This window comes from Chelonoidis abingdonii, chromosome 1 (genome assembly GCF_003597395.2).
Source record: "Chelonoidis abingdonii isolate Lonesome George chromosome 1, CheloAbing_2.0, whole genome shotgun sequence".
Taxonomy (NCBI): Eukaryota; Metazoa; Chordata; order Testudines; family Testudinidae; genus Chelonoidis; species Chelonoidis abingdonii.
In genome coordinates this window covers 136,806,201-136,816,242 of record NC_133769.1, presented here as the reverse complement: position 1 = coordinate 136,816,242, position 10,042 = coordinate 136,806,201, and positions in this window count along the sequence as shown.

Sequence of the window (10,042 nt, the reverse complement as noted above, 5' to 3'; positions counted from 1 at the left end):
AGGTTGGGGGGAACCTGGGCCTGCCCTCTACTCCAGGTTCCGGCCCAGGGACACTAATGGTACAGCTGTTGGCAACCAACCTTTCACTGCCAGAGTTGCTGCATTTCCCTGGGCCACTTCCCCACAGCTCTCCTGCTTCTCCCTTCTTCACCCTTACCTTAGGGCTCCCTTCCGATGGTTTGAGTGCAGGAGGAGCTCCAGGTTTTTGGTGTCCTAGGCGGGGGTCCTTCCGCACTCCCGGTCGTTGGCGGCAATTCTGCAGCGGGGGGGGAGGGGTCTTTCTGCAGCTCCCAGTCTTCGGGACACTTTGGCGGCGGGTCCCGGAGCAAGTGAAGGACCCGCTGCAGAATTGCCACCAACGACACAGAGTGCGGAAGGACCCCCCGCCACCGAATTGCCACCGAGGGTGGCAAAATACCGCCCTCCCAAATCTTAGCCCCCTAGGCGACCACCTAGGTCACCTAAATGGAAGCGCCGGCCCTGTTTGAGGGTATCTTCATTATCCATTATCTTCAGCCACACTTCCTCTCCCCTGGCTCTCCTCTGCCTGACTGGAATGAGACTTTTTTATAGTAATTAGAGTCAGGTGGTCACATTAGCTTAATGGCCTCACCTGACTCTTTGCAGGTTAATTAGAGTCAGGTGTTCTCATTAGCCTGGAGCAGCCCCTGCTCTGGTCAGTCAGGGAACAGAAAACTGTTAATCCAGTGGCCAGTATATCTGCCTTCTGCTATTCTTCTGTACCCAACTGGCCTGGGTCTATCACACTAAGGAAGAATGAACAGGATTCCTTTCAGTATCAGACAACACCATTCCTATTTTTTTTTTTGAATCATGGTCCTTTCTGCTCTTCCTAATTACCCCTAGGACTGAGTGCTCTGCTTTGGTAATAATTGCCACTCCCAGCTGGTATAGCAAGTAAGAGGCAGAACATATAAAAATCACACCCATGTACATTGTACAGCAAACCAGAGCCCTACCACTAGAATAGCAGGACAGGAGCCATCTGCATGCTTCTAACTGATAGTTCATAGGCTTCCTAAATGATAATATCTAAGAGAATATTTCGTATTTGGCAGATAGCATCTCATCTGCCTGAAGGGAGTTGTGCTTTTCAGATTTGCATAAAAGACTGCAGTTGAGTTTTGTGGAAAGCTGTGATATATATAAATCATTAAATCACATGTTCTAGCTTAGACAAAACTCAACCAGCTAATTCAAACCACCATGTGTTACCCTGCATCTACACTAAGAATGTCAGGATTAGCTAGTATGACAAAGTTCCTCCTCTACCTTGGTGGGTCCTGTGCTTCTCAGCAGATTTGCTCACCTCAGTGATCTTCCCCACAGTCTGGATCTACTCCTCCTGTGTCTGATCAGGAGTTGGGAGGTTTGGGGGAAACCCAGGCCCACCCTCTACTCTGGGTTCCAGCCCAGGGCCCTGTGGATTGCAGCTGTCTATAGTGCCTCCTGTAACAGCTGCATGACAGCTACAACTCCCTGGGCTACTTCCCCATGGCCTCCTCCAAACACCTTCTTTATCCTCACCACAGGATCTTCCTCCTGATGTCTGATAATGCTTGTCTCCTAAATCCTCCAGCAGTACACTCTCTCACTTTCAGCTCCTTGCCTTCTTGCTCCCAGCTCCTCACTCGCACTCCTTCTCCTCTGGCTCCTCCCTGCCTGACTGGGGTGAGCTCCTTTTTAAACCCAGGTGCCCTGATTAGCCTGCCCTGATTGGCTGCAGGTGTTCTAATTAAAGTAGCTATCTCCACTGCCTTCTAGAAATGTCTTAATTGGCTCCAGGTGCCTTGATTAACCTGGAGCAACTGCCATTTGGTTACCATGGTCCTAGGGATTTGGTTAGCCTGGGGCTAACATACCTGTTTCTCAGTACTTTACTGTAGCCATCTGGCCTTGCCCCATCACACTAGCAAATGGTAATGAACCCCAGCCACAACTCGATCATTTTCCCTAGTCAAGATAAAGCCAAAGGGAGCTAGCACCCAGCTCCCATTGACAAAGCTGTCGTCTCCTTTGAAAATCCCAGCCTAAATCACTGAGTAAATGAAAAGAAGTGGACCACATTAGATACTCTCCCAGGAAATGTGATCTGCTTGCAGCATCCTGATCTTGATGATTTGCCATACTTCACTGTTCCCTGTTTCCTACTGAACAGAGCAAGCTTTTAACCTCCTGAGACAATCGAGCTCTGGGCTGTGTTTGTGTTACTGGTGCTGGGGGTGTTCACTCGCTCTCTGCCAGACATTAAACAATGTCTCTCAGACATAAAAGAGCAAAATTGCAAAGAACATCTTCTCTGAAATGAGCTTTTTTGCCAAAATACTCATTATGATTCATTAGTCCTTATTATGGTTTACAGTGGCTCCCGGGTGACTCTGCAAAAGCACAATGTCTCTGCTTAGATTATGGCTCTACACTAGTGTATCTCGGGGTTTGGATTTGACCTGTGGGGCTTGTGAACTGAATGTTAACTCATCATCTTGATGTTATTTGATCTCCTCTTGGGGAGAATAAGGCTGGGAAGGAAGGGACACGATGTAAGCGTTAAAAAAAAAAGAGGATTTTGAACTCTGTTTTTAATGTAAATGCTGTATATAGCCTCTTCAAACAGACTCACAACGATTTCTTTTTGTTTAACAAAACAATCGTGTTTTTTTAATGATGTATGCTAGACGTTTGTCTGAACCATTTCCTTAACTGTAGAGAAAATTATTTTTTAAAAATCTGCCCCTCACTTATTATTTCTAAGTGAAACATTGATCCCGCCTCTCCATTGCCCTGCCTGGTTCTATTTTGTATTTTCAATCTCTCTCATATCGTGGGGAGTGGGGAGTTCTTCGAAACTCTACCCAACAAAATATTTCTGAATGAACGTGAGTCTACCAAACACTGGTATGAATTACAGGCAACAGTACTGTTCATTCTCTGCCAATGATGGCAGGTACAATAAATACTATTTTCATTTTCTTGCTTTGTTTGGGATCTGGTCTGAGTGGACAAGGAGGGCTGGTTATAGCAGCTGTGACACAGATCATTTTGCCCCTAATTCTTAGGTCTAACCAAGCTGTGAACTGCATGATACTTTTGTACTCTCTCAAACCTGGAGGAGTGGGAACTGCTGGGGTCATTTGCCCCACCCACAACTTAGAGCAGCCTCAGAGCTGCTCTAAATTATACCAGCTGATAGCAGCCCTCAAGGATCTATTGCATAAGCCACTTCAACTCTGACCTCTAGCTAAGCTCCTCGCCACTGTCCCGACAGGCTCTCTATACTGGGGGCTGCATTACCAAAATATTTCCCCACACTGACATAATCCTCAACAACTGCCCAGTTCGGCCAGCTTTGCAGCTCCTTTCAGAGAATTACAAAGGGGCTGTATCGTGCACCAAGAGCTGGCCCATAGACTCTAAAGCCTGTCCTACTCAGTAATCCCACCTATGTATCCAAGAAAAGCATTTAAGGAGAATCACTGTCAAGGGAAGAGTTGAAGTCTACTTAGATAAACAGCCCACTGGTCTTGGTGCACAATTAAATTTTCGTTGAAGGGTTCAGAGGTTAGTTTGTTGAAGGAACCATGGTCACATGTCTTCACTTTGAAGTGGACATGTAATTTCCAGTGGGGAAAGACATATCTGTGCTAGCTCTGATTGAGTGAGCACACTAAAAATAGAAGATAGCTGTGGCAGCAGGAATGGTGGGAAGAATTAGCCACTCGAAGTACAACCCCATCCAAGACACGAGGTACCTGGGTAAAATTAATCTCAGGTGTGATTCTAATGGCTTCAGTGGAATTACATCAGGGATGAATTTGGCTTGTTCTTTTACCTTCCTTTGGTACACAGCCATTGTGGGTCAAAGTCAGATCAACTCCATTGACTTCAATGGTTGCTTACATCAGCTCTGAATGGGACCCAGAATTTTACAATGACCAGTTATAAGTAAATACTAGGGTGTCCCATGGTTTTATTAATTTTATGGAAACTACATGTGCCCTAAAATAGGCAGAGAGATGAGGGTGAGAGGGGATAAAGGGAGTAGCTCTGTAGTTGAGGGTTGCATAGCTTTGGGCAAACATTCTCTCTTTACTTCAGATGGGTTCACACACCCATGAGCTTCCCTTTTGAGTTTAATGTTTGAATGGACTCAAAGGAAAATGAGAACCTGCACATCTTCCCCAGCTTCATAACAAAATCTGGCAAATCAGCCAAGTTTGACACTCTTACACCCATAAATCATGTCAAATATGCCATGATTCCCCCAAAGCGCTCACCCTGGCTCCTGTTTCAGGTGGGCCCTGAAAACCTGGATTTCATATGAATATTTTGCATAGCTCTAAAGCTAAAGTGGTAGGTAGATTGGATGGACAGGTGGCTATAGAACCGGCTTATCCCCTCTGGTATGAAAAGCCACAAGCAAGGGGACTTGTGCAAAAATCTCAGTGAGAAATCCCTTGCAGAAACTACCTCATTCACTTTTCTGAAGGCCGTCTGTGCGCTGAAGTAAAAGGATGTCTCTACACCTGCTAGATCCCGGGGACCAAGGAGGAGGAGACCCAAAAACATCTGCAGCAGCTCTGGACATCCAGCAGGAACCCTTAGCCTCATCGCTGCTTCAGGGCAGTGTGGATCCATTGGAGCCATGCTAATAGGGGCTCCCGTCTAGTTGTGTTGACTCGTGCAGCTCAGTGGAGAAGCTAATGTAGTCTGAAGCTGCTTTACATTTTAAGCCTGGACTAGGGGACAAGATGTGTTCTTCCCCATCAATCGCACCTGAACTCCATTCCCTGCCCAACTCGGAACTCTGACTGCATGTAGATCCCTGTGCAAGGTCTTGGGGAAGGGACAAGGGAACAGTGAACCAGAGGCACTCAAGCATCCATTCTGCATGGCTCTCCATATGGACCTCAAGGATGCAATCTGGCCCATCCTGTGTCATTGAAACAAAGGTAATTGCTATGATGTAGGAAAGAAGAATGTGTGAAAGTCATTGGAAGATTTTAGAAAAAATAATAATACCACAACTGAGGAGGAACGTGATGGCTCAAACCTTGAGACTAAAAAAAACAGGTGCTAGGAAAGGTAAACAGTTGGCTGAATGGGAAAGTTGAATGCACAGAGCTCAAACTGCCTTTTTTCAAACTTTAGGTTCTGTTTTTCTTCTTTATCTTTTTCCAGCAGTTGCTGACAGCTGACCTTTAAAGCTCCAGAGAGCCGCTCCAGCAGGTGATTTACTAACAGCTGTGCCAGTCAACAAAATGGAGGAGGTCAGAGGTCACCACAGGATGGAGCTGGCCAGTGAAGTCCAGAGTGGGATTTAATCAAATAAAGCTGCATTACACTTTTTATTGATTTTTTGTGTGTGCGTGTGTCTTGTTTTGTTTCTGCTCCTGGCACCTGGACATTTCATCCTGGATGTGTCAGCCAGCCCTCCCGGAGCCCCCCATCCCTCAGGACAATGTTCACTGAAACCTCACACTTGCAACGAGGCATGTGAACAGGTGGGGACTAGTCAATAAACAGAGGAGAGCAGCAGCTGACAGCACACAGCAATCCCTCGTGTTCCTCAATATTCATTAGGTACTTGCAAGGTTGTTTCTCCCTAATGACAGCTTTTTTCCCTCTGCTAAACTGTTTCTTCTCAGTATCTTTCAGAGACTCCATTTAACAAAAGTGCTAAAAAATACATCTCAGCTCTTTTTCTTTACATGCATTTGAGGCCTGATCCAACTCCCATTAAAATCAATGGGACTTTTTTCTATTTACATCAGTGGGAGCTGGATCAGGTCCTTAGTACATGTCACAAAGGCTGGCTAATGAAAGTCAGAGGATGATAGTTATAGAATCATAGCTCTGGAGATCTTCTAGTCCAGTCCCCTGCACTCATGGCAGAACTAAGTATTATCTAGACCATCCCTGACAGGTGTTTATCTAACCTGCTCTTAAAAATCTCCAATGATGGAGATTCCACCATCTCTGTAGGCAATTTATTTCAGTGCTTAACCACCCTGACAGTTGGGAAATTTTTCCTAATGTCCAGCCTAAACTTCCTTTGTGGCAATTTAAGCCCATTGCTTCTTATCCTATCCTCAGAGGTTAACAAGAACAATTTTTCTCCCTCCTCCTTGCAACAACCTTTTATGTACTTGTAAACTGTTATCAAGTCCCTGCCTCAGTCTTCTCTTCTCCAGACTAAACAAATCCAGTTTTTTCAATCTTCCCACATAGGTCATGTTTTCTAGACCTTCAATCATTTTGTTGCTCTTCACTGGACTTTGCCTGATTTGGCCACATCTTTCCTGAAATGTGGTGCGCAGAACAGGACACAGTATGCCAGTTGAGGCCTAATCAGTGTGGAGTTGAGAGAAAGAATTACTTCTTGTGTCTTGCTTACAACATCCCTGCTAACATCTCGGATTGATGTTCGCTTTTTTTGCAACACATGTTTAGCTTGTGATCCACTATGACCCCCCTCAGACCTTCTTCCAGAGTACTCCTTCCTAGGCAGTCATTTCTCATTTTGTCTGTGTGCAACTGATTGTTCTGTCCTAAGTGGAGTACTTTGCATTTGTCCTTATTGAATTTCATCCTATTTACTTCAGACCATTTCTCCAGTTTGTCCAGATCATTTTGAATTTTAATGCTATCCTCCAGAGCACTTGCAGCCCCTCCCAACTTAGTATTGTCCACGAACTTTATAAGTGTACTCTCTATGCCATTATCTAAATCATTGATAAAGATATTGAACAGAACCAGACCCAGCACTGATCCCTGCAGGACCCCACTCGATATGCCCTTCTAGCTTGAATGTGAACCACTGATGATTACTCTCTGGGGACGGTTTTCCAATCAATTATACACCCACCTTATAGTAGCTCCATCTAGGTTGTATTTCCCTAGCTTATTTCTGAGAAGGTCATGCAAGACAGTATCAAAAGCCTTACTGAAATCAAGACATACCACATCTACTGCTTCCCCAAATCCAGAAGGTTTTTTACCCTGTCAAGGAAAACTATTAGGTTGATTTGACGTTATTTGTTCCTGACAAATCCATGCTGACTGTTACTTATGATCTTCTAGGGGTTTGCAAATTGATTACTCATATAATTATTTGCTCAATTATCTTTCTGGTACCAAAGTTAAGATGACTGGTCTGTAGTTCCCTGCGTTGTCCTTATTTCCCTTTTTATGGATTGGCACTATATTTGTCATTTTCCAGTCCTGTGGTATCGCTCCTGTCTTCCATGACTTTTTGATGATAATCGCTAATGGCTCAGATATCTCCACAGTCAGCTCCTTGAGTATGCTGGGATGCATTACATCAGGCCCTGGTGACTTGAAGAGATCTAACTTGTCTAAGTTCTTTCCCTATTTTAGCCTCTGATCCTACCTCATTTTCACTGGCGTTCACTAAGTTAGATGTCCAATTGCTACTAACCTTTTTGATGAAAACTGAAACAAAAAAGTAATTTAGCACTTCTGACATTTCCACATTTTCTGTTATTGTTCCTCCTGCCCTCCATTGAGCTTTACTCTGTCCTTGCTCTTCCTCTTGCTTCCAGTGAATCTGTAGAATGTTTTCTTGTTACCTTTTATGTCTCTAGCTAGTTTAATCTCATTTTGTGCCTTGACTTTTCTAATTTGTCCTTACATACCTGTGTTATTTATTTATATTCCTCCCTTGTAATTTGACCTAGTTTCCACTTTCTGTAGGACTCTTTTTTGAGTTTCATTCATTGAAGATCCCCTGGTTAAGCCAGGGTGGTCTCTTTCCATACTTTCTATTTTTCCTACACGGTGGGATAATTTGCTCTTGTGCCCTTAAAAATGTCTCTGAAAAACTGCCAACTCTCTTGAACTGTTTTTCCCCTTAGACTTGCTTCCCATGGGATCTTACCTACCAACTCCCTGAGTTTGCTAAAGTCTGCCTTCTTGAAATCCATTGTCTTTATTTTGCTGTTTTACCTCCTGCCATTCCTTAGAATCATGAACTCTACCATTTCATGATCACTTTCACCCAAGCTGCCTTCAACTTTCACATTCTCAACCAGTTGCTCCCTAGTGTCAAAATCAAATCTAGAACAGCCTCTTTCCTAGGTGCTTTCTGCACCTTCTGAAATAAAAAACTGTCTCCAATATATTCCAGGAAGTTGTTGGGTAATCTGTGCCCAGTTGTGTTGTTTTCCCAACAGATGACTGAGTAGTTGAAGTGCCCCATCACCACCAAGTGCGTTGGATGATTTTGTTAATTGTTTAAAAAAAGTCTCGTCCACCTATTCTTCCTGATTAGTGGTCTGCAGTAGACCCCTACCATAACATCACCCTTGTTTTTTACCCCTTGTATCCTTACCCAGAAACTTTCAACAAGTCTGTCTCCTATTTCCAGCTCAACCTCAATACATGTACATACATTTTTAATATTTAAGGCAACATGTCCCTTTTTCCTTGCCTGTCCTTTCTTAGCAAGCTGTATCCTTCTATACCAATATTCCAGTCATGTATTATCCCACCAAGTCTCTGTGACACCAACTATGACATAGCTGTGTTTATTAACTAGCATTTCTGGTTCTTTCTGCTTATTCCCATACTTCTCGCATTATTATACAGAAATCTACTATACTGATTTTATTTCCCTCCTATGTTCTTTCTTGTGTCTCCCTTATCCCTGCTATAACAGCCCAGGCATCCCCAGATTCTGACCCTTCTCCCAGGTCTCCAAGTTTTTGATTTACCTGTGAGATTTTGTCACCTGCCCCCACTGAACCTAGCTTAAGGTTTACTAAGTTAGCTGGTCTGTATCCAAATATGCTTTTCCCCTTCTTTGATAGGTGGCCCCCATCTCTGCTTAGCAGTCCTTCTTCTTGGAACAGCATCCCATGGTCAAGAAAGCTGAAGCTTTCCTGGTGACACCATCCTTGCAGCCAGGAATTCACCTCGAGGATGCACCTGTCTCTGCCTGGGCCCTACCCTTGTCTGGAAGGATTGAAGAGAACAACACCTGCGCTCCCAACTCCTTCACCCTTACTCCCAGAGCCCTATAGTCACTCCTGATCTGCCTAGGGTCATATTTCACAGTATCATTAGTGCAGACGTGGACAAGTAACCTGGGGTAGTTGTCAGAGGGTTGGATGATCTTTAACAGTACCTTCATAACATCTCAGATACAGACCCTTGACAGGCAGCATACCTCTCAGGATGCCATGTCAGGCTGACAGATGGATGCCTCTGTCCCCCTCAGAAGTGAGTCACCAACCACCACTACTCTACATTTCCTTCCTGGGAGTGGTGGCTGCAATCCTCCCAGTCTTGAGGGGTACATGGATTCTTCTCCTCCACTTTTGGAGGTGATCCTTCAACAGTCATTGCCAAGGCAACATAACGGGTGAATGCATTGGGAGTAGGGGTGGAGCACTGCCGGTAGCCAAAAGTAACCAGCAGACAGTGTCAAGTAAATTCACTGGGCTATTTGGCTTTACGATACATCCATTAAAGATTCTGAAGTGCTTTGAGATCTAACAATGAAAAGCTGTCTATACAAATAAGCATTATTATTAGTTAACGTGTGAATGGCTTGTGTTTTGAGCCTCCTCTAGCTAATGCTTTCGCTTCTGTATTTTCAATATCATTTCAATCTGCTGATGTGACACAACATGATGTGTTTGTGTTGGCGTTTTTTCCTTGGCACTGAAGTGTAGCCCTAAAGCTTTCATTTTGTTTATTAAAAAGTCAGGCTATGTAACCATCCAGTCTCCAAACCTATAGACGGAACTACAGTTTAGGTTCTGAGACTGGCCTTGTGGTTCAGTTGCGTATACTTTTGTTACTCAGTTTCATAGGTCTGGTGATGTTAGTCATTGCCTATTGTTTTTACATGATGTACATAAAATGACCTCTAGTATTCTACTAATCATTGCCATGCTAGAATGTTTGTTTATTACTCACTAACTATCTGAAAACCACAGAGCAGTTAAAAAAAAAAAAAAAAAAAAAAAAGTCTGGGTTTGTGTGAAATTTCCTTTGA